This window comes from Neofelis nebulosa, chromosome 11 (assembly GCF_028018385.1).
Source record: "Neofelis nebulosa isolate mNeoNeb1 chromosome 11, mNeoNeb1.pri, whole genome shotgun sequence".
In the NCBI taxonomy this organism is placed as follows: Eukaryota; Metazoa; Chordata; class Mammalia; order Carnivora; family Felidae; genus Neofelis; species Neofelis nebulosa.
The window spans coordinates 38508020-38534463 of NC_080792.1; the positions used below are offsets into that span (position 1 = coordinate 38508020).

Below are 26444 nucleotides of genomic sequence, written 5' to 3' on the forward strand. Positions count from 1 at the left end.
TGCCCCCCAGATAGCTTTTTTAAAAAAATTTTTAATGGTTATTTATTTTTGAGAGAGAGGGCAAGAGGGCATGAATGTGAATGGGGAAGGGGCAGAAAGAGAGGGAGACACAGAATCTGAAAAAGGCTCCAGGCTCTGAGCTGTCAGCACAGAGCCTCATGAGGGGCTTGAACTCATGACCTGCCGCGAGCCTAACAACCTGAGCCTAAATCAGACGCTTACAGACTGAGCCACCCTCCCGCCCCTCACAAGATAGGTTATTTTTAATGCAGGGTATTGAAGCATAATTTCTAACTCCATTGCATAGATGCCTTCTGTGTATATTTGTTGTAAGGTTAAATTCTGTATATTGAACACTATTTTTCCATTGATTTCAATTTATAAATGAGTAATAAATAGTATGAACAGAAATCGTAAGGTCATAGGAAGTAGTATTTGGGGATTGGGTGGGTGAACACTCTATGGTGCAATAATAATAGTAATGATAATAATAATAATAATAATAATAATAAAGTTAACAGCAAAAAAATTCAACTCATTTTATGGTATCTTTGTGCTCTTTTTGGCATATGATGCTTGCCTTGCATTTATGAAATGCCGGCATATTATAAGGTTGCCAGATTGAGTATAAGTATGACTCGAATATTGCATAGGACATCCTTACACTGCAAGATTATTAATTGCTCCTGAAATTCAAATTTAATTTCACATCCTGTATTTTATCTGACAATCCTACTGAAAGAGTGCCCTAGACTCAGAAAAATATTTGTTAGGTGATTTAATTATCTTTCCTTTGGATTATAGAAGAGTCTCTTCCAGGCCGCTGATTTTAATTTTGCCATGGAATCTTTTCTTCAAATCACTTCCTTAACTGGAGCCAAGCATCTAAAAGAAACAACAGTTGCTCTGGAGGGAAAAGAGGGGAAGGAGGGCTGAGCCCAGCCCACTCAGGCTCCCATCCGGCACCACTGTTGAAAATCCATTTATTGCGCTCGGAATCTGCACTGTTAGATGAGGAGGCCCACAGAAGAGGGTGACTGTAGATCCAGTGTCTTTGCTTTGCAAGATACAATCCCTGCATATAAAGGCAACTTCGCAGTACAGGAATGAGTTACACTCCTAAAGTTAATTTACAAGTCTCATTACAGCACATTTTCCTCTTCAGAAAATGCTATAATGTTAAAGTTAGATTATTAGGTGATCCAGCAAGATAGCTAAGAAGTGAAATATCTGCCATGGGAAAATACTAGGGAAAAAAAGCTAGCTATTTCACATAGATTATGGGTAAGATGGGTTTTCCTGAACTAGTCCGAAAGCCGGTTGATCATGGTTTGTGTCAGTGAAACACTGTAGAGGTGGGCAAACAAAGATTCTCTCATCCTTTTTTTAAGCTTTAGGGAGGCTGATAAACGCATTGGAATAGGTAGGGTTTGAATCTGGTGGGGAGAGCTGAAAATGCAGAGTAATAAGGGATGAACGGACAAGCCGTGGATCTGCTAATCCTTCCCAACCTCTTCAAGAGCTCACAACACTTGGGAGAACATCTTACGTGACTTCACCATCCCTCACCTGCCCTGTCATTTCTTCCTATGAAGTCACTAGCTCTAAAGAAAGAGAAAAATCCTCCATACCTAGTGTCTCTCCACTTATTCATTCATCTATTTATTAATGCAACGAAGAGTTAACTATGCAGGCCAGGCACTGTATGAGTCATTGGTGACACAGTGATAAGGCAGAAATAGTTTCTGCCCTCAGGAAACTTACAGTTTATGGGGAAGACAGACATGAGAATGTGACTGCAAAAATAATCAATTATAATTGTGATAAGCGAGACCCAGAGAATACAATTACTGCCAACACTGGCTACGTACTACAGAATCATCATTAGCAGCAGCAGCATTTATTATGCATTTACTATGCATAAAGGATTTTTATGTCTTCATATCTAAAATTCATACAAATCTTGGGAAATATCAAGGTATGTATTATAATTATTATTACTTTTTATTTTATTAAAAAAACTTTTTTGAATGTTTATTCATTTCTGAGACACAGACAGAGCATGAGAGGGGGAGGGGCGGAGAGAGAGGGAGACACAGAATCTGAAGCAAGCTCCAGGCTCTGAGCTGTCAGCATAGAGCCCGACATGGGGCTCGAACTCAAAAACCGTGAGATCATGACCTGAGCTGAAGTCAGTCGCTCAACCAACCGACTGAGCCACCCAGGCGCCCCTATAACTTTTTATTTTTATTTTTTTAAGTTTTATTTTTATTTATTTTGAGAGAGAGAGAGAGAGCATGAGTGGGAGAGGGACAGAGAGAGAGAGAGAAAGGGAGAATCCCAAGCAGGCTCCACACTGTCAGCGCAGAGCCCAATGTGGGGCTTGAATTCATGAACCGTGAGATCGTGACCTGAGCTGAAGTTAGAAGCTTAACTGATTGAGCCACTCAGGTGCCCCTGATTATTATTACTTTTTAAAAAGGATAACGGAAAACTTCTTTTTTTTTCTATTTATAATCTTGACTATTTTTTGAAGATGCCATTGGAAAACCTTTTGTTCTGCAAGCATCTTGATGAATTTTGAGTATGAATGTTTGGAATAAGAACAGAAGAGAGCTAGATTTCTCTGCCTAGCAGGAGGGAAAATATTTGCAGTTCCTAAGAAACAATCTCGAGTCACGTGTGAGGAGTGAAAAAGAAGAGGAAACGTAAGAATCACGTTAGAGAGATGAAAAGGGCTGGATGCCCCACCTCCCACCTCCCCCAGACCTTGCCAAACCCATACCTTCAGTGAAGTTAGTAGATATGTCAGTTTGAGTGGATTGTCTGTGGACACTGGCAAAGGGGCAGGGTTTCACTTGCAATCTGATAAAGGGGGCAAAGAGAACACAGCTTGCATACTCTTATAGCCAGACACATAATAGGTTAAGGGACAGTAATCCCCAAGAATTCCCAAAGGTTATGGGAAGGGCTTACACTTTCAAATTGGTTCACACCAACTTTATCTGACTCCCTTAGGGGGGGTAGGAAGTTCCAGCTGATAACTGAGTTATCCAAATGAGGACATAGGGACTCAGAGGGGTCCCAAAGCTAGTTATTGTGTGAAAATTACATTTGAACCCAAATCTGCCTTAAGGTCTGTACTCTTCCTATTTTGTCAGGCTTCCTCAGTTTTGTCAAGAAAGGCACAAGGGGCCATAAGGTCATATTTCTCACCCCCTATGACTCTAGGGACTTAGCTCCAGACCAACCAAAGTAATGGCTGGCTATTCTCACACGTCGGAATCCCCAGCACTCATGTGGTTCTTTAATGCTTAACATTCCAAGTACTTTTACCTAATGGATGGAATTTTCCTTCTTCTGAATGAAGAACTAAATAGATTGTGCTAAATAAATCCCAAGAGTTTGTGAGTGCTTTTTTACTACAAATCACTCATCCAGCTGTTCCTTCATGGGTATTATCCACTATATGCAGCTTTGCCAAAGCACAGACACTCAGCTGGGGAGCAAATGTAGAACTTGAATTTGCTATACTTGTGGACAGACATCAAGAGCGATGTGTACATCCTGTAGGCTTTGGAAAGAAAACTGGGGACATACTGTCCTGGTTAAAGCAAATGCCTACGTTTATTTTGGGAATTATTTCTTGGAACTGTAAGGAGATGAGTTTTTTCATGCAGAACCAAGGGCAGGAAACAAGAAGGTTAAGGGAACACAAATCCTGGGTTCTTAAAGCTCTACTAAACTTAGCTGGTGTGTGCTGGAGGTTTAATCACTAGGTAGAGTAAATCCTCAGCAGGTATAAATAAACTTAGGTTCCTTTTAGATCATCTGTTTTGATTGGGGAACTGCCAGACCTACAAGGGCCATTTATTCTAGGTGGCCATTTATGTCTCTCCACCTTGCATTTCCCATCTCTTGTCTTCGCATCCTCCTTTAGATGATGTCTACTTGTATGTATGTATGTATGTATTTTTACTGTTTATTTATTTTTGAGAGAGAGTGAGACAGAGCACGAGTGGGGGAGGGGCCGAGAGAGAGAGGGAGACACAGAGTACAAAGCAGGGTCCAGGCTCTGAGCTGTCAGCAAAGAGCCTGATGTGGGGCTCGAACTCATGACGGTGAGATCATGACCTGAGCCGAAGTTGGACGCTCAACTGACTGAGCCACGCAGGCACCCCAGATGATGTTGACTTTTATATTTCTGAAGAGTACTTAGCATGCTGTTTAAAATACTCTTTGAGCCTGGGTGGCGCAGTCGGTTAAGCGTCCGACTTCAGCCAGGTCACGATCTCGCGGTCCGTGAGTTCGAGCCCCGCGTCAGGCTCTGGGCTGATGGCTCGGAGCCTGGAGCCTGTTTCCGATTCTGTGTCTCCCTCTCTCTCTGCCCCTCCCCCGTTCATGCTCTGTCTCTCTCTGTCCCAAAAAAATAAAAAAAATAAAAAAATAAAAAAGTTGAAAAAAATAAAATACTCTTTGAGTGTCAAATACAGAAGAGGCCCAATTTTCTGGGAAAAAGTTTAAAAACTTGAGTGTGGAATTCGTTCAACACACTGGAAGCCCGCATCTGATTTTAGCGTATGGAAAATATCCAACATTTTACCTACCACACCTGCTCTGGTACATTGTTCTCTGTTAGTCCTGCTCAGAGCCGTGTTCGCAGAAGGGAGACACACGGACAGTCACCTAAATGTTTCCTTTTGGAAGGTGAAAGCTTTTGTGGGCCCCCTTGCCTTTTCTCACATGCGGAAACATAAAATGTCTCTTTGCTCCTTGACTGCAGATGAAGCAGCCGTAGAGCGTAAGAAAGACAAACATTTGGGAGAGGAGGTTTGGCTATGGCTTTAAACGTACCCTAGTTCGAATCCCCTCACGTCCACGTTCTACCTGCACATTTTGGGGCAAATAACTTAAGTTTCTCTTGCCCTCAATCTCCTCCTTTGAAATTTCAAGAAGGACATCTACCTTATGCAATTCTGTGAGGACTGAGTGAGGGACTTTTGTCGAATGCCTGGCCCTGGTACCTTCTAGTTTCTGTCACTGACATCTGTCACACCGTCCTCCCAATATTCCCTTTCCTCCTTTTCACCTCTAACCCCTCTTGTCATCTATTCCAGTGTTTGCTGTGGGGCTGACTTTGTTTCCCTTCAGACACAGTAGAATGCCCACACCCCCACCCCACCACGGTGACCATTCAGCGCTGTGCATCCAACCCAAGCCAGCCTTTGCCGCTTACTTGCTGGGATCTTGTTTGAGGTACTAAGAAGAATTCCCCGCTGGGGACGCCAAGGGGGGCGGTATGTGATTAGGGGCTGCTGGTGGCCATCCTACCTGCCAGCTGGAAAGCCCCTGTCTGTGGGTGAGTGGGAGACACAGATCTGGTTATGCTGTTTGGGTAGGACTCACGGGAATACAGTTAAGCAGAAACGAGCAGAGCCCGGAAACAAGAAAAGATAGCACTTTGGGGATGTCCTCTGGGTCTCTGGAGTCTAAACAAGCATGAAGCCAAGGGCACCTGGGCTCTTTTATTTACATCAACCACTTCCTCCTTTTAAACTCCTTGGAGAGGTATTTCTTGTTCCTGTAGTAGGAAGAGCTTATTCTAATTCCCTTCTGTCCTCATGCATTATTTTTTCTCAAATTAACGAAAGGGCCTTGTTTTTTCCTTTTCTTTCTCAAAACCGTTTTTGCCCTGAGTCCTTACTATTTAGAAAAATTTCAAAGATTATAGAAAAGAAAAATCAAAACCCTGCTATTAATGTTTTGGTTGATATCCTTCTTGCCTCTTTTCCGCACGTTCACATTGAGCATTTAATCTCAAATTCTGCCTCTATAATCTAATTTCTATCACAGCATTGCGAAAGTAGTACATATTCACTGACGAAAGCTTAGAAAACACAGGAAAGTAAAGATAGAAAAATTAATGTATTACCATACATTAATCACTACTAACATTTTGTTTTCTCCTATTTTTCTCTACTTTTCAATTTCAATATCAGGATTCGATGACAGATGATATTTTATCATAAAGTATAGTATCTCTCACTAAACACTTTATTATAAGACATTTTAGATGGTTTTCATCATACGAATGTACCATAATTTAATCTATTAAATAATCTACTAAATTTATTAAATTATTTAATTTATCCCTTGCTGGGATTTAGTTGTTTAAAAAAATGATTATTTTAAATAATACTGTGATTCATTCCATGCCTGCAAATTTTTGTGTAAAAGTATTTCCATTTTAGATAGCCCTAAAAGCAGAATTACTAAGTCAATGTTCATCAGCATTTTAAGTCAATTAAAAATATTATCAAACTGCTCACCAGAAAATTTGTAGTAAGTTCCATTCCTACTGATAATTTATGAAATAGCTTGATAAACACCCCTTTGGTGGCCACATAGGATTTCTTAGCTATAGAATGACCTTCACTGTTCGTTTTTCTGTTACAAGATATATCCAATTTTTTTACTGCTATAAATAATGCTAAAAAGAAAGATGCCTGTACATAAATATTTGTATCCCTCTCACATTATTTCTCCAGGTGACTTCAAAAAGGAAATTGTTATTAAAGGGTGTAGTTATTTTCAAAGTCACCGATACATACTGATATCTGTCAAACTGCTTTCCAGAATTATTGTATTAATTTACATTTCCACCAATAAAGTGTGAGAATGGCTTCCAAACTCACTAGCATGACATTGCCACTATCAGAGCAAAACAACTCAACAACAAAACATCTAAAAATATTTGCTACTTTGAAAGGTGATACAGCAAGGTTTTATTTCTTTGATTATAAGTGAAGTTTAATATTTTTTTCATGCCTTTTTACTTTCACTTGGTTGTGAGCTACATATTTATGCCCCTTTCTCATCGTGACTCTTAGCATTTTCCTCTGTGGCTTGCAAAAGTTCTTTATATTAAGGCTACTGACCTATTATCTCACCTATGTGGACGAGAGGTGCATTTCATGAATTATTTCTATTATGTTTTACATACACTTTTCAGCACTACGACGCTGGACTTCTCTGACGAGTATTCCATCTGCGTGTAACATATGCCCTGTCTACACAAGGACACAGCACAGAACATTGGTTAAGATGTAGGGTGCCTTAAACTGGGATAACAGTGTCTCCTTTTTACGACTGTTGGGTAGAGGAACTGATATAGCAAACAGACAGCTTTTGATGCCCTGTCTATAGCAAGTTCTTACCACTGTTAGCTCTTCCTTCTATATTTTTCTTGACTATCATTCACCTAGAATTTCGTCAATGACAGTTTTTGATGTCAAGAAATTAAAAATGTTAATGTTGTCAAATAAAACTTTTTCCCACTATGAACCTCCATTTTTATACTGATAAGACCCTTTCCTTTCGCAGATCACTCAAAAATCCTCCAGATATTTACTCAAAAGGAAAGAAAAAATATACATATATTTAAATATTTGAACATGAATGTTCACAGTGGCTTTATTTGTAATAGTCAAAAACTGAAAAAAAAATCTCAATGTCTATCAACAGATTAATGGAAAAACAATAAACAAACGGCAATAAAAATGAACATATTGATTCATGCAATGACATGGTTGAATCTGAAGATAACCATGCTGAGTGAAAGAAACTAGATAAAATGAGTATGCACCATATGATGCCATATACAAAACCCTAGAAAATGCAGACTGATTTATGGCGAGCAAAAGTGGGTCTGTGGTTGCTTGGGGATATGGAGAAGGGGTAAGAGGGCGGCATAACCAAGGGCCGTGAGGAAACTTTTGGGGATGACAGAAATGCTCTCTGGATTCTAGAGATGGTTTAAAGGGTATACACATTAGATCAAAACATATTCATTTGTACACTGTAAATAATGGTATGCTGTCACTTATATCTCAATAAAGCTGTTTTAAAAATTCTTCTATTTTTTCCCTAATACTTAAAGTCTGATTTATTGTAAGTATTTAAATCTAATCTAGCTGGAATTTATTTTGTAGTACAAATGAAGACCTTTTCCTTTCCCATAAAACTTACTGTATAATAATAATAATAATCTTCCCTATTGATACGCACTGCCTTGTTTAGCATATACTAATACATATGCTAGTATTTGTTTATACCCCAGGGTTTTCTCTGTATCAACACTCTCTTAGTTATAGTTCAACTTAATTATAATTACAGCCTTATAATATATTTAATAGCTAGTAAGCAAAGCTGCCCTTCATCTTAATTCTCTTCTTGCCCGACCCTAATCCTAAACAGGAGTCTCAGATCGTAGCATTACTGTCAGAAGAGAACATTTAAACCCAAAGGATTATTTTGATACAATGTTAAACACCAAAGGTAATAAATGTTGCAATGCAGAACAACTTTTTTACATTTTAAGGCAAAGTGTGATCAGAAGGAACCCCCAACGACAGCAGCACTAGCTGAAGTAAAGGAACTTCAGCAAAGCCAAATTGGAAACACTTGTTGCTGGCAAGCATTGCCACTGGCTTTGTTTCTCCTGCTGAGACTTCAACCCCGATGCTCACACGGAACTAGTCAGAGGGAAGAGTATTTTTGATATCTCTGGGAGACAAGAAAGACAGCTAAACTCATGAGCAGTGCTGGGTAAGAAAACAGTTGTAAAGAAGATTGGATAATACGAGAGCAAAATGCATACCTAGGAACGGAACGGGACATTGTTCCGATAAATCCTATCGGTAGGATTAAATTGAATATTGTTTGGTTGTTGCATGAAGATGGGAGAGAGTTGTTTGGAGGCTCAGAATAATTTCCTTTTATTGGCTTTACATAGGCATAAAGCATCTGCCTTGTTGCCTTTTGTTTTCGGAATTATTTTAAATCCACTTGTTTAGATGTTGGATGTGACACCTTTTTCTTAAACTAAAAAGAATTGCTTCTCGTTTTTATTCACATTAGTTTCCCACATTTGGACTTACAATCTCTGACTATTCCCTTTACTGCAAAATTATTTTTTCATCAGGTGTATGCGAATCACAGTGATTACTACAAAGGGACAATAACCAGGCAGGTGACACTTATTAAATACCTACTGTGTACATAAACTGCCTTGAAGTATGAAGAAAAAAGAGGATTCAATCTGAATAAATCTGAATAAATGCAAGAGCTCTTTATTTGTAACAGAAGTCTTCTAAAGGCAAATTGCTATCACTAAGGAGATTTTTACTTTTAAAGGTGAGAGGGACTTCGAGGGAAGCAGCATGTCTCAGTAAATCAGCACATTAAAATCCATGCTTTGCTGGCTCAGTGCCTCCAAGAAATTCATTCATTCGTCTTTAAAAAGCGGATAATGATGTCATCTCCCTTGTAGGAATATTAGGAGGTTCAAATATAATGCAACCTAAATACTTTGCAAACAGCAAACCACAATACACATGTTAGCTATTATGGTTAATAAAAGCTTGTTACTTCTCCAGATAATAAATGACACATAACATTTGCAGAGATTACTCTGGAGACCCCATGAATCATAACATGATCATCATACTCCCTAACAGTTCAAAGAAACTACGGCCATTTAAGCTCATGGGCAAGTAGCCATCTGAGATGAGGGTTGCATAGCAGAGGATAAATATCTAAAGATAGATTTTCCCACCTCATTCCCCCAGCCTGCCCTTCCCTAAGTAGCAGAGTGGAGGGAGGACAGCTGGTCTCCTTCCTCATCCTCTTACTGGAGTAGTGCCTGGCACACTTTCCCAGTGACATCATCAGCCAAACCACTGACGTCACAGATAAAGACAATGGGAGCGATAGAAGTGACCAAACCAGAAGACAAGGCAACTGCTGGTCACCCATCCTGAGGCTTTGCCTTGCTCTCTTTTGCCGTCCCCTGACTCCTTCCAGAGTCCTCACATTTCTGCCAGCCTGAGCCATGGTGTCCTCAACCCTCCTTTGCTCATTTCTCACGCACAACCCACAGCAGTGCCATTCTGTCCAGAAGTCCAGCCTCAGAGCTGCTCTTTCACTGTCTGCATCTGTAATACTAAGTATCTTTAATTCTGCGTCTGTTGACATTCTTACTTCAGTTAGATTGCAAGCCACCTCATTTTCCATGAAATTACTTCTGTACAGAGGATGACAATCCACCTACCCCCAACTAACCCATGTTATAGGCAAAACAGATCAGAATCCAAGTTTGTGTCTGACTGTGTACGAAGGTCTAGCTGGGTTCTGCCTGGAATCACCCGCATGACCTTGAAGACTCTATTACCAATCCAGTCCCTTATGACTATGCCTTTCCATCCTCTGGCCTGATTCCTTTTCCTGGCTGCCAGCCTCTCACGAACTCCCTTAGGTTATGCAAATGTCAGACTGCAATGAGCAAATTGACATGTTCTTCAAATACCAAGCACGGAAGGGAATCTCACTTGTTCACATCAGTACCATACAGGTCGCAGTAGTCATTCTCTGTCAAAAGGTCAGAGTTGTGTAGATGTGTATATGGAACAGTTCTATAAGGCACATTTCTTTGAGGTGAAAACGTCAACTGTGCCAGTGCAACTGACTGATAATGTGTGGGTGGAAAGAAGCTTCCTCCACTTTATGATGGGCATGCTCGTAAACAAAGCTTTACTCACACCTACGTGAGAAAAAAGCCAAAGCTGCCCTAAAAATCTTACTATTTTTCAGCAGTGTTATGTAGAATGACATAAATATCAAAACATCTTCTAAATCTTATTACACAATAATAATGGCTAACATCTTTAAGAATTTACTATCTGTCAGATACTCTGAAAGCACTTTATAAGTATCATCCCCTTACATATAATAGACTTTACATAGATCAAGAGCAGGCAAGATGGCATAATGGTTGAGTCCATTAACTAGAGCGCGCTCTCTCTCTCTGTCTCTCTCTCTCTCTTATTAACTGTAAGCCCTTGGGGAGATTACTTAACCTCTCTAGCCTTGGTTTCTTTATGCATAAACTAAAGATGATCTATGATAAAAGGCTCATGGGGTTGTTGTGATGATTAACGGGGATAATAACTACATGCATTCAATGATTTCTGTGTTCTACGTGTTGTTCTCTAAATGAGGGTTCCTCAACTTAAAAACAAATGAGTAAACTAAGCACGTTTAGAACTGTACCTGGCACTCAGGAAGTGTTCTGCTTTTTTATCAGAAAATGTACAGAACTCTCATTTGATGTGCTCTGTACGTCCTCCCGTATGTTTGGATTTTCCACTGCCGTCCCACATACTGGAAAGAACTATATGGCCAGCACATTGCTATTCCCTCCTCACCCTATTTGGTTTGTCCTCCTGATAGTCAGACTACTGTGGATCCCCTTGGGCAATACCCCTCTCCTCCTTCCTGCTCTTTGTTGTCAAGACAACATTCCATCTCCTCCACTTCCCCCCCCCCCGCCCCCCACATTTCCCAATATTCCTCTCCAACCACAGTGACCATACAAGTTTAGAAGAAATTGAAAATAACTTCTTGGAAAACAGTAGAGGCCCTGATGCTTCTATTATCTTCCAATCTGTGAATGAACCAGGATATACCGTGAAGAGGAAAAAAAAGCCACCTCAATGCGCAAAGGCAGGAGAATAATAATATACCCAAATCAGAAGTTCATTTACGAGACTACTTCTACAATGATAAAGGGAACTGTGTTCTGACCTTTCTCAATGGGTTCTTAGTATATACTTTAAAATTCCGTGTGTGTTAGAAAGAAAAAAGACATCACTATATGTCCATATCAAAGAACATTAAGGTTTTAACAAAAGGGAAAAATTTATAAATATAAAGTTACATTTCTTTATAACCTCAGTTCTACCACATCTCCAAATAATACTGTGATGTGCCACATGCTTCAAGAACACAGATGATAGTAAGTGGCACTTGCTTCCAACAGGATGATTTACGAAAGTTGGTCTTGTTAGGAAAACTTGCATTATCTTCGATATGCTCTGTTTCCTTGGCCACGATAATCTTGCTGCAGTGATGCATGCAGTAATTGACGATTTTCAAGGAGGCTTAAAAAATAAGCCAGATGTTCTCTCCCTGACTTACTGTAAGACAGACAACTGGCAAAACACATCTCAAATCGACTCTTTTTCAACTTCTGCTTTCATGCTCTGAGCTTACACCCTCCTTCCCTCATCCTTGCTCTGAACTGTACCATTAACTTCTTCACTTATTTCTGTCCATCCGGTATGGCTTCCCCCCAGTCGGTGGTGGTGGTCATGGTGGTGGTGACAGACGATATGATGATGATGGTGGTGGTGGTGACAGTGGTGGAGACGAATACGTGATGATGGTGGTGGTGATGATAGTGGTGATGGCGATCTGGTCCTGAACACCTTCTGAGTTCTATTCTTGTTACGTCTTCATGACTCGCTTATGTCTTCAGAAATTTCTGATTCTCACCTTTCCCTGATTTTTCCCAACTGTTCCCTCTCTATAGATCTTCCTTTCCCCAATCTCCCATGTAATGCTCACTATTTTTAAAGTTTATCCCAATGCTTCCTTCTGCACAAAACATTTTTCTCACCCCTCCTCTGTAACATCTGGTCTGTGTCTTACAATTCCTAATCATATTTCAAGGAAACTTTGAATCTAGGGACTCTGGACTGTCACTCTGTTTTCAATGTCGAGTACAGTGTCTGATTGTGAAATAATAGAAAATATATATTGGTCTCTGCCCCTGAGTCCTGGCATAGAGCTCTAACACCCTTGTCATTTCCTAAGTGATAAGAACATTAGAACCATGTTTTGTTCTAATATTTGGTCTTGTCCCTGGCTCCTGACACAGAGCTCCTAAACACTTTGGGATTTTCTAAATGATAGGAGTGAGTGTCTTTGTTCTAATGAGATGACTATCAGTGGGCAACTGCATAGCTTTGGGATGGGGTCCAGTCACTAGAAAGATCAAGCCATGACTTGAAGCTTGGAGATTTCAGCTCCATCCCCATTCTCTAGGGGGAGTGATTAATGATGGATTGTCCCAAACTGATGAAACCTCCAGAAATACCAAAAGTATGGGGTTTGGATGTGTTGGTGAACACATCCATTGTGACAAGACAGGTGGTGCACCCCAACTCCACTGGGACAGAAATGCCTGCGCTCAGCACTCTTCTGGAACTCACCCTGTGTATCTCTTCGTCTGGTTGTTCACTGTTATCCTTTCTCATAGTCTCTAGAATTCTTAAGTGAGCAAGGCAAAAATATATTTGGGACCAAGATTTCTCTGAACAATCTTGGACTTACAGTCATAGAATCAAACAATCTCCCTGTTAAGTATTTCCTTGAATGAAAGGGAAATTTCACTAAGAATATTCACCTTCTTATCCTATATCACCCTTATTCATCAGAAATGCTTGAAATGAATGCCCACATTCAATAAATGACCCGATTTGTTGTGCTTAATTCTAGAGCCACAGTGTTCAATAAGAAAGTGCTAGTCATAGATGGCCATTTAAACTCAAATTACTTGGCATTAAATAAAATTAGAAATACAGTTCCTCAGTCACACTAGTCATATTTTGAGAGCTCAACAGCTATAGGTGGTTAGTAGTTACCACATTGGACAGCACAGACATAGAATGTTTAGCACCATGGAAGGTTCTACTGAACAACACTGCTCTAGATCTCTGCCCTCTTCACTACACCTAAAGGTGAGTTTACAGTCAAGACCAATTATCCTCTGCCCATCCTTATATGAGAAGAAATTTATTTTTAGTAAATTTCAAACAATAATACTTGGGAAGTATATCCTATCCAAAATATTTACCGTTTTTCCACCAAAGTCAAAGCATTCCATGTTTTACCATTTGGCACATTCTTTCAGTGAAATTATAAAAATGAACCCTCCCTCTTCCACTTGATATGGGGGCTTTTTATTTGCAACACCAGTTGTGAAGACAAATGCAACTAAATGGATAAAGAGATCCACAGGTTTTTATTTTCTACTCTCTAACATTAGGATTTTAATGATGCTTTATGTTCCTATATTTATATTAATTCAGTTAGTCCATTGAAGCACCCTGGCATTCTGAATCTTTAGCCAAGACCCTTTTCTCTATATGACGCTGCCTAATCATGTTCTATCTAAAGAGTAGAGAAGTGGAACAGTTAGATAAACATATAGCCATGTCTGTGACCTATTACAACTTTACAGCTATCAGAGCAGAAATATAAGCTGGTGTGTTTGTTACATTTCTCAGATTCTTTTTCTTCAGAATGGCTGCTCTTGTTTACACATAAACACCATGACAATGAAAAACCCTGTGTCTATCTATATCTATATCTATATCTATATCTATATCTATATCATCTATATCTGTATATGTTTGACTATTTATTTTGTTAGGATATTTTCCTTATAGTAGAATTGTTGGGTCCAAAGGTATATAATATTTAAAGCCTTTACTATGCATTGTTATGTTGACCCTACCCTGCTCCAAAAATATCAATTTATACTCTGAAAAGCAACGGATGTGAGTTCCCATTTTCCACACTTTCCTTAACATCGGGTATTATTTCCCTCTCCTCCCCCTGCTTCTCTCTTTTAAATATATTTGCTAAGGATTAAAATGATATTTGTTTAATTTGTAGGTATTTAAAAATAATTAGTGAATACAACACCAAAGGCACAATCCATGAAAGAAATAATTGATAAGCTGGGCTTCATTAAAATTAAAGATTTTTGCTCTGTGAAAGACAATATCAAGAGAATGAGAAGACGAGCCACAGACTGAGATTATATATTTGCAAAAGGCACATCTGATAAAGGACTGTTATCGAAATATACAAAGAACTCTTAAACTCAACAATAAAAAAAAAAGCAATTAAAATACAGGCCAATGACCTAAACAAATACCTTACTAAAGAAGATATACAGATGGCAAACAAGCATATGAAAAGATATCCACATCATATGTTATTAGGGAAAAGCAAATTAAAACAATGAGATACCATTAGGCAACTCTGCTCAAAATCCAGAACAGCAACAACACCAAATGCTAATGAGATGTGGACTAACAGGAACTCACATTCATTATTGGGAATTCAAAATGATACCACTACTTAGGAAGACAGTGTGGAAGTTTCTTACAAAACTGAACATACTCTTACCATATGATCCAGTCATCCTACTCCATGTTATTTCCTAAAGGAGTTGAAAACTTATGTCTACACAAAACCCTGCACATGGGTGTTTACAGCAGCTTTATTCATGACTGCTCAAACTTGGAAACAACCGAGATATCCTTCAATAGGTGAGTGAATAAATAAACTGTGATACATCCAGACAATGTAGTATTATTCAGGGCTAAAGAGAAATGAGCTATCAAGATATGAAAAGACATGAAGGAAGCTTAAATGCATATTACTAAGTAGAAGAAGCCAATGTGAGAAGGCTATATAACGTATTATACCAACTATATGATATTCTGGAAAAGGCAAAGCCAGAGAGACGATAAAAAAAATCAGTGATTTCCGTGAAAGAGGGTGGAGGAGAAGGGAGAGATAAAAGGGCAGAGCACGGAGGATTTTTAGGACAGTGAAAACACCCTGTGTAATATTATAATAATGGACAGATACCATTATACATCTGTCCAAACCCATAGAATGGACAATGCCAAGAGGGAACCATAAGGTAAACTCTGATCTTTGGGTGATTATGGTGTATCAGTTTAGGTTCATCCTTGGTAAAAAAAAAAAAAATGGACAATTCTAGGGAGTCATCTTGATAATAGTGGAAGCTATGCAGGTGTGTAATAACTTCATGTAACCATTACTTTGTGGTTTCTGCCATTGAAAGCATAACTTTCTATCTCAAGTTTTGTATTTTCTTCTACTACTTTGGTGGAACCACATTATATATTGGAATTGTCAATCCATATGGTATTTTCTTTCATGTGAGGGTAGGTAGAGGCAAGTGATATTTCTGGGTATAATATTCCCCAAACAAACACAAATTAATAGGTTTGAGACATAAAATATTGTTATTTATTTTAAAAATAATTTAAAATTTAAAAAGATGATTAAAAAATTGAAATGGTGTCAATAGTGAATATTTCATAATATACATACCAGGTAGAGGGAAATTCTTATAATAATATCACTCTAAAATGGATCAGGCTAATGTTATCATGAAAGTGGAACCAGTTGATTGTTTCTTTTTGTATATTAAAAATGTAACAAATTGCTCATTCCTAGCAATGAAATTACTTTTTTCCTATCAGATACTGGACTACATATTGCACAATTATTGGTAAGTTTAATCGTTATTAATGAAAGTTTCCAATGCTTATTGAACAAAGTCAACATCCTTTATAATAAGTTCTGATAACATAACAGAAACACCTATTGTTAGTGAGTTCTAAATGTTATTAATGGAATTAATTAAATTTGAAAGTAAATATCTGAAAATCACCATTAGAAATTTCTACTTTTCTAAAAAAAACATTGGCCTTTTACTCCATACAGAGCTTGGAGCTTTCTAATAAAGTCTATCTTATTCTCTGAATTAATCATTATTGCCATTGTCATCATCATGATTGTGATCACGGTGCCATTACTTTTCTTTCATTTGAAACATTTAAGAATATTTTTAAAAAGTCCAATTCTTTTCATACAAAAAAATTACATAGTTGTCAATAATAAAACCCACTTTAATGAAGTCATAGGTTTAAAAATAACAATTCCTAAAAATGGAATATCTAGCTGATAGAGTCATCAATCTTTAGAAATTTTGTCTTGGGGTTCAACAGTTATCATTAATTTTATTGAAAAAGCTATAAGAGTCAATATGATTCTTCTTCATCATGGCTCTGTTGAACATTTATCTCCTTAATAGAGGTAAACGCAGATAATTAGGTATCTGAGAGGCTAGGGAGCTCTAGAAATTAAAGCTAAAATGTTAAGAAACACTGCCGATCATTCAAAATGAAAAATAAAGGCTGATTTAAAGAAAGGTTGACAAAAATATGATTCGATTAAAACACTTTGGCAACACTTCTAATTTAAAACAGGCACATCAAAAATCATTTTGTACCTTAAGAATGTAAATATCAAAACAACTAGAAAAGAAACTTCCATATAGCCATTATGGACAAGAGGTTTCTCAAAAAACTAAAAATACAACTACCAGAGACCCAACAATCTCTTTTCTGAGTATATCCACAAAGGAAATTAAATCAGTACATGGAAGAGATATCTGTGCTCCCATGTTCACCGCAGCATTATTCAGAATACCCAAGATACAAAATGACCTAAGTGTCCATCAACGTATGAATGGATAAAGACTTTGTGATATATACATACAATGGAATATTTACAAAGAAGATCCTGCCATTTGCAACAACATGCATGAACCTAGAAGACACTATACTAAGTGAAGTAAGCCAGACACAGAAAGAAAAATACTGCATGTTCTCACTCACATCAGATGGGGAGGTGGGGGAAATGAGATGTTGGTCAGCGTGTACGAAGTTGCAGTTATGTAGGAAGAACAAGTCTAGAGATCTAATGTACAGCATAATGACCATAGGTAATAATACTGTATATTGCATACTGGAAGTTTGCAAATTCCATGCACTCTTACCACACACCGAAAAGTAGCAAGTATGTGAGGGAACATATGTTAATTAGCTTGACTGCAGTAATTATTTCACTATCATAGTGAAATGTGTGAATCAAATCATGTTGTATACCTTAAATACATACAGTTATTATAAAAAATAAAATTGAGTAGGAGCTTCCATCTTATAGACATCTCAGGTATGATGACCTGAGAAATGGACACGTACATATGGCCTGGTGTCAGGTGTATAAAAATCATAGAAATTTGGATATATATTGTTTTTTACATACATCTAGCTCTAATGGCTAAGCTGGCTGATATCTTAGCCCAAAGACTGAGACTATAGAAACTACAGGAACTGAAACAAGAGGAATTTGTTTTCATTCCAATTACAGAATGGACTGAAGCCTGATCAAGTACTTCGAACATGGAATAGTGGAGAATGCTCGTACTTTTCAGTAATTTCACTTCATCCACACTACTCCATCTCTCTTCTTTATATATAGATATTTAACCCGTTACAGTACTGCTGGGAAAGAAGAAAGCTTGGTTAAGAGATCACTTACACTTTTATCTTTACCTTTCATCTCTCTTTCTTGTGTCCTCTCCTTCTGTCTCTGACTCTCCCTCCCTTCCTTTGGCCTCCTTCCCTTCCTTATTTTTCCTTTAATAAAAACAGACCACTTTCTACCTCAGGTATTGTCAATATTGAGAATTTCACACTTTAAAATATCTTACCAGGTACCATCTTTCACTGCTTCTTGGGAATTTCCTGTTCTTAGCTAGTAACAACTTATGCTTGTGAGTATATTCTATGTTCCACAGTTGACGATCATAGCTTGTTCCATGTTCAAAACAACAAAGGGTAAAAGGAAAGAATGATTTCAGATACAAGCATGGGCATTTTACACCTGTTCAGTGTTGTTACAATACTTTTGATATTTGCTATCATGGAAATAGTGCCCTTTATTTGAAGTTATGGCAAAAAAAATTTTGAAAAAATGATTATAACTCCTTGCGCAAAGTTAGAAGATGACCCAGATGTATGACAATTAGAGAGACTAAGGAAATAGCAATGAAAATCACAGAACATAAATGTATATAACAAAAGCTGTTTCCCTTTTTGAATAAAGAGAGGTATATGACCAAACTTGGGATCATTTCTTGGCTTTTATCCAAGTCAGTGCCAGTTAGTGGCAAATAATCGACTTTAGCTAGGAAAGTATTTTTTGAAAGACTTTCGTGTATGAAAACACTCCAGGTGGAGAGTGAGTCCGCTTGAGTAACAGCGGGGCTCTGCTCCTGTTTTAGCTCGGCTTTGTCTCTCACGCTGCCGGGACAAGTTTCTCCCAAGCCGAGAGAAGTTGGCTAAGTTAGCCCTTGACTAAAAAATTAAAGTCAGTCCTAACGTCTGATGAGAAAGACCAACAACAGACATCAATAGAAACCGCGACGAAGGAAGCAACAGAAGTTATTAGCAAAGAAATTTTCTCCTTTAACTTGCTCTGCGCATATCAAAGGCACCTCTTTTGAAGCAAGCTGCTAGGGCGATGTGTAAACAACGCAGGGAGAGGCTTCTGTGCTCTGAGAATGGAAGGTTCCCCACGCACCGCATTGTTTACATTCGGCTCTCTCCAGCCTCTAAGCAAGAGTTCCTTTTATACTAACCCGTATTGTATCTACTTCTATTTTCAAATCCTCTGAAGCATATAGACCACAATGCCTGAAAGAACATAATACGAAACGGAAATAAAATATGTTGTAAAAATTGTAGATAAAACCGAACTACTCATGTTAGATGGGGCTGGCAGGAATAGGATGAAAGAGGAATAAATGCCCAAATACAACAAATACACTATGTAACACGCGGGGGAATTTTGCCCTACTGTTCATTTAGTATAAGAGACAAGCAGCTTAGGACCGATACCACGAACAAGGTGTCCTCTAGGAAAAGCGGACCATTTCTAAAGTTCAAAACAAGGAAACATTTTGCCCTGTTTTACATTGACCTGAAGACATGGATTATTGCATTCTTATTACTTCTTTCCAGTTTTCTTACTTCTACTTGCACACACAGCCTCACACGCATACCAAAGTGCCAGAAAAAAGTCACAGTGTTTTAGACTTTCAAATTAATAGAGGGTGAAAACGGGGAGGGGGGGGGCGAGGGAGCTGGGAGCAGGGGAAGGGAGAAATTTGTCCTGTGCCCACGGAGGGCTGGGGGTGGGGGCGACAGTGAAATTCCACCCAGCAAGTCCTGCTCCTGCAACAGAAGAAGAGTTCAGTTTCATAGATTGAGTTGTACCTTACCTGGTTTTGCAGTTAAAGACACCAACATGCCCCTAATTCTTCCTCTAAGGTACTACATATGCTGAAAGCTATAGTATTTGACCTTACACATTTCCACAGAAGAAACTCCAAAGCAACCTTTAACTTCAATAAAACGCTGTGTTCATTCTTCCCCTTGTGCTCAACGCACAGCAATCTAATACACCTCATCATGTGGTCCGTTACCATGGTAGCAATGAATCCAGCTGCTGAAATACAAAAGACTGACAAAAAGTTGCCTTTTCCCCCTCCACCCACCCTGACAAAGTCAGATTTTTTTTTTCTGTATGACAAGTCTAATTTGAATATGTTTCTGTTGCTGACTCAACCTCGTGAGCAAGGAAAAAAAAAAAAGAAACGAATAGCAGAGGTATAAGAATAAAAGGGCTCCCACAGCCCTGAGACAAATGAAATAACTATATGCATTTTTTTAAGTTGCCACTAATCCCTCAAAATACTGATCATTATCTACTACTTCTTCCAACCAAGTATTTTTAAACGCCAGTTACTAACTCAAAAAAAAAAGGAGCAATAGTCTCATAGCTCCTTTAAATATAGATATAAAAGTTAAATAATTCAATAAACACGGATGTTGAAAACACTGCATCAGTATAGGAAGGGCTAGTCTCAAAGGATTTTCCTAGAGCAAACTTCTAATCACAGTTCAGAGGTGGGAGGCAAAATTCTTCAACTTCTTTTCATTAAACCCTGTGGTTAGCCATTATTTAAACAGATTAAGTCCCAGTTCTGTTTTATTTATTTATTTAAGTTTATTTATTTATTTATTTTGAGAGAGACAGAGACAGCACAAGTGGGGGAGGGGCAGAGAGAGGAGAGTGAGAGAATCCCAAGCAACTGTCAGTGCAGAGCCTGATGGGGGGGGGGGGGGAGGGGGCTTGAGCTCACGAACTGTGAGATCATGACCTGAGCCAAAATAAAAAGTTGGATGCTTAACATACTGAGCCACCCAGGCGCCCCTCCTATTTTAAATGATCACAGATTGGGATCTGTGGTGACACAGCCTGATAGAATCAACCAAAGCATACTTGGGGGTTCCATATTAAGAGTAGAAGTTTGGAGTTGGGACAGTTGCAACTCTGAAGAATCCTGGGACCCCCAAGCCCATGGCTATGCAATTAATATTTAAGGAACCACCTTCAGTTTATTCGCATGTGCTTTAAGGACGCCTGATGGGAGGCCTGGGTGACAGGCTTCACCTGGCCACAGCTGTGGTCCCTCCCTCCCACCATGGACATCCTTCACAGCTGGTGCTCTCTCCACCATCAGGCGAGCAGCTATTCTGTCCCTCGGGTCATGCATGGCCAATCCCCTGCTTCCACAGCTTTGCTTACTTTCCAGATTTAGCTCAAATTCCATAATAATTTGTTTACATATCTATTCTCTCTCTTTAGACATGGACTCGCCTAAGAAGGGGAATGTTGCCTTATTTATCTCTTCATACCATGGAACCAGCGAAGGGTTTGGCATAATGTCGGGCTCGGTGGCTATTTCTTGAATGAATAAAGCAGGGAATGAATGCTTTATGTCAGCACAGTGGAGGAAACCTCAACTCCTCCAGGACTGTGTTCACAGCATTCTCTGCTGTGGTTAAGCCCCTGAGGGGGGGGTTTGCTCAGGCTTTTCCTTACTATCCCACGCTGCACAGGGAGGGAGGCAAGAGTAGCAACCACCGAGTTACTCAGATGTGGTTTTAAAATCGGTTCTTACCCAGACTGGCTTTGTGATCTTGGATAGATTATTTAACCTCTCTAAACCTTGGTTACTCTTATGTAAAATTTCTACTTTCAAAAGTTATGAAAAAGGATTAAATGAGATGGTCCAAGGAAATTACCAAGCACTGAGCTTGAAACACAGTTAAGTGCTCAATACATTATTGCTAGAGTTATTTAGCAAAAATGTTTATGAGTTTTGAACAAAAGGGACAAGAAAGCTCATTGACACCTGACTTTCCCTTGATGATAAAACTGTCATTTTCAACCAGATACACATTTTCAATGATACGCTTTATAAAATGAGTAATGACACAGCATAATACAGAGACCATTTCAGGTAACTAGCCAGGATTGCCTGCTCCTGCTTACAAACTATCTAGAGGAGATGATGACCAGCCAAAAGGTTTTACATATTCCCAATGTGAAGTAACTGTGGAAAGAGTATTAAAGTTGGTAGTTGATTAAAAAAAAACTTTTTAAAACTTTTTAATTTTTTTAAATTTTATTTATTTTTTAAATGTTTTTATTTATTTTTGAGACAGAGAGAGACAGAGCATGAGCAGGGGAGGGGCAGAGAGAAAGAGGGAGACACAGAATCCGAAACAGGCTCCAGGCTCTGAGCTGTCAGCACAGAGTCCAACACGGGGCTCGAACTCACAGACCGTGAGATCATGACCTGAGCCAAAGTTGGACGCTTAACCGACTGAGCCACCCAGGCGCCCCTAAAACTTTTTAAAAAGAATTGTCATCAGAAAGAGCCTCAGAATAGAAATTCTATACAGAGACCACGTTTTTAACAACGTACCAATGTTAGCTTAACAGCCTTTAAAAGGTCACCTTGATCAGTAACAAGGGCTGTAAACTGCTCGCCACTACAGACTTTTAGTTGCTTTTCTCCGCAGTCATCTAACTCAGGAAATTGCCAGGCACCCCAGCCAATTGCATAGGAAAAGTAGCATTAAAATCCCTTTGAAGCCTTCTAGTGCAAAGAAGCTACCAGGGGTTAAAAAAAAAAAGAAAAGAAAAAGAAAACAACAACAAGAAAAACAAAACCTGTGGCAGAGAAAAAACTTTCATGGCAGGAAGTTGTTATAAAGAATAAAATGCATGTTGCACATCACAAGATTTCTCTATCATTACAAGCAAGACCTACAGCAAATCAGTAGAGATTATTAAAACAGCTCCAGCACTGCTGCCAACTCTGAAAAATCCTTCAGGGTGGTGACTCGTCATGACACAGTCCTACAAAGCGTGGAAGTGAGGCAGAATAGACAAAAAGGCAAGAAGCATATCCACTGGAAAGTCAGAGCCCCTTAATCCTTGTCAGGGCAGCTGATGAAGGAAAGACTCATAGAACTGCAATCTGAATAATTCATAATTATTCTCATGTGTGGCTGGCTCAATAGAAACGCTTTCACTGCTTGTACTCATTTCTTTGTGAGTCTTTACCTTGTGTCTTTTTCCCTCCTACAGATTGCTTATGCATCCCACCATTCTTCATTTTGTCAACTGAAGAGCATATCATTTATCTAGTCAATGTAGACCCCTCCTAGGGATTAACTATGATGAGCACACATCCTTTGTCAGATGTCAAGCAACTTGTTTGATTCTGTCTCTTAAGCATTCAGGAAATATGATGCCAATATATTTGGTTTCACAAAGTTTGAAATCCCCTTTTGCCAATGTTAAGATTAACCTCTTGTTCAGTGTGAACAAAATTTGTAACGTAATCTGTGCTGGGATGACCCACCTAATTTCATATGAAGAATCTTAACACCCGGGGGAAACAGTTTCGAGACATAATGCTTCAGAATTATGAGAAAGATGAGCCAAGCCTTGGATGCACAGACCTGGGAGAGAGCTTACAGGGTTGTTTGCCTCACTGCTGTCTCTTCAGACATGAGGGCACCTAATTTCCCACGAACTCGAGGTAACAACATGGGCTCAGAGGTCACATGCTTGAATTCAACAGGATGGCTACCAAAAAAAAAAAAAAAGAAACCCCCCCCCCCCAAAAAAAAACCCCAAAAAACAACTGGCTGCTAATGTCAATGAAATCAAAACAAGACAAAACAATTTGAACCCCTGCAAAGTCCATTTTTTCAGGTCACATTTTCAAATTGTTATTTAGTTTAGAATACCACAAAGAGCTTTATTGTTAGGGCGCTGGTTTAAATCAAATAAGAAAACTCGTTCACAGCAACAACAAAAAAGATTGCGATCTATTGAACAATTTTTGCAGGCACATAGTTTCTCCAGCTGCTTTGAGCAGCTGACCTAAAAAATATTAATCGGATTAGTATCTATTCTACTCATGAAAATTTCTTATGAAAGAACAAGGCTATTGCAAGGCATCTCAGTTTATATAACTCAATATCAAGATATTCTATTTTACCCTGAAGATGTTTTCAAAACATGCACTCCTCTTTTGAATTGTATTAACGGGGCTATAAATAAGTATCTGGTTTTAAATAGCACTGTGAAACTGATGGATACAGATCCCACAGATAACTAATTGTGAACCCTGAATCATTTTGCCCTATTCACATATGGAAATTTATTCCCAAATTTCTGTTTTTGTATTTTTAATCTTTTCAAAATTCAAGAATACATCTGGATTCTTCCTTAGTGAAAAACATACTTGGTTTTTAAACCTAAGAATAAAATAATAATAAATAATAAAACCTGACATGACGTGCCCATTTTCTCACTGAGAGGTAATATTACAAGTCCAATGTAGAGAAGTTGAGGAATATAGATTTATGAAATAACATCAAAAGCACATATAATTTATTTATCCGAGGTAACTGATATTGACATTTTGATGCATTTCTTAATTTTTATATACTAACAATCTTGGATGATTTTGACTATAGCTTTCTTTCACCTAAAGAAAGACATGTAAAATAAACATACGGTGCTATTATACATTATTTGAAAATATTTTTTAATAGTTGCATAAAATTCTACTATTTGGATGTGTCAGAATTCACTTAGCCATCCCTCATTGTGAAATAAATATTTAGTCTTTTCCCGGTTTCTTTTTATAAGTGATACATCTTTGTATGTAAGTTTTTGATTATACCTTGGGTTATTTCCTTAGAACAGATTCCTGTGTGGGAGTGGGAATTATTGAGTTTAAATTAGAAAATCTAAGCATAGAATGTTAGAATTAGAGGACTCATACCTATAATTCAGTGTAATACAGACTTTATTGATGAGGAAACAGGTGAAATAACAGTCTCAAAGTCCTGCCATGTGTTCACTGTGCTTTTAAGATTAAAAAAATGTTTATTTATTATATATTTTTGATAAAGAGAGAGCACGAGCAGGGGAGGGGCAAGAGGGGCGGGGGGTGGGGGGAGACACAGAATACAAAGCAGGCTCCAGGCTCTGCACTGTCAGCCCAGAGCTCAATGCGAGCTCGAACTCATGAACCACAAGATCATGACCTAAGCTGAAGTTGGAGGCTCAACCGACTGAGCCACCCAGATGCCCTGACTTTGCTGTTTGTAATATCGCCCTGCTGACTCTAAATTCATGTCTGAGGGGCCCCTTCCCAGTTCCAGTTTGGCATCCTCTGTGAAACTCCACAAATGTGCTCCAGGGTCCAAGGCAGGACCGGGAGTTACTTGGAGGCAGGTAACACAGTTTTGTTGTTGTTGCCGTTGTTGTTGTTGTTTGGTCAGAGGCAATCAGCGTGGCAGCATCTCTACAGCCCCCTTCCACTGACAGCAAAACAGAGTGGATACTGAGAAGAAGCAAATATTCTCTCAGGTCAAAATCTGTCCTGAGAAGAACAAAATGGAAAAAGGTTCCAAGAGAGTTGTGAGGTCAGGATGCTCTGAGTTTGAGTTGACATAAAATCAGGCAGAGTTCTTCGATAGACTCCGAGTTCTTTTCTGTCCTTGTATTCGGTGGGGAAACCAGAAGATCTGTGGGGTTTGAGTGGCAGACTGTCAGGGAACTTGTAGGAGCAGGGGACTGAGTACTTGTCTGGTCACCCTCTGTGACAATCCCATATCCTGTAAAGCCAGGCGTGTTTGCAGAGCCACGATGACGTCTTCGTTTGACAGAATATATTCTTTCTCAGTTCAAGGGAAGAGAGGAGGACATTTCTGAAAATCAGGTCTACTCATGAAGTCAAAGAAACAGGCATATTCCCGAGAAGTCACTCTTGAAAGAATTCATTTTCTTAATCTGAATACACAGTTACACAAGATTATTACTTCTTGGTCTCTTCCGCCTGACTTATTCTAAAATAAGATGACTTATTCTAATTCAATAAATTTTAATTAAGTGTCTTCTAAAAGCCCATATTGTATAGATGTAGGCGGGAGAAATATAAATAGCCTACAGCCTAGAAGGGGAGATAAGAATATGGATAAAGAAAATATAGCCGTAGATACAATATATGAAAAAAATATAATTAACTGACTTGAGAGTAGATAGATAATTTAATTAGGTCCGTTTAGGCAGAACATTTAGGGGGGGAAATCATCCATTCAGTGTGCCCCAAGCTTGGAAAGCGGTTGCTGTTCGGATATTAGGTGTATTTTCCCAGATGCTTTTGCTTTGTGCTTGGGTACTAGGGCTACATCTGCACAGTATACACGCCAAACGCTCCATGGACGGATGCCTGATGTACCTAAGAGCATATTCAGTGACCAAGATTAGACAGAGGAGTGATAAGTTACTGAGTTTCTCCCTTCCTTTGTTATGTGCTCCTCAGAAAGGATAAGTAATTAGTTGGTGGCAAGGTGAGGGGTGCGGGGCGGGGGGGTAGTAGCTGTCTCTACAGTAGTATGTGTGTATAAATCGTAGGTAATGAG

General features: G+C 38.8%; 1 protein-coding gene across 30 annotated transcripts in view; it reads right to left on the reverse strand.

Moving 5' to 3' along the window:
• The window catches only part of DTNA (dystrobrevin alpha), a 359115-nt gene that overhangs the window by 145465 nt on the left and 187206 nt on the right, over positions 1–26444 (reverse strand). Inside the window, exon 1 of one of the 30 annotated variants that reach the window (XM_058692366.1) lies at positions 19862–20032. The exons of the other annotated variants lie outside the window; for them this stretch is intronic. The gene's annotated coding sequence lies outside the window, so the exon portion shown is untranslated. Of the gene's footprint in view, positions 1–19861; positions 20033–26444 lie in introns of those variants that run through there. 30 annotated transcript variants of the gene reach the window in all.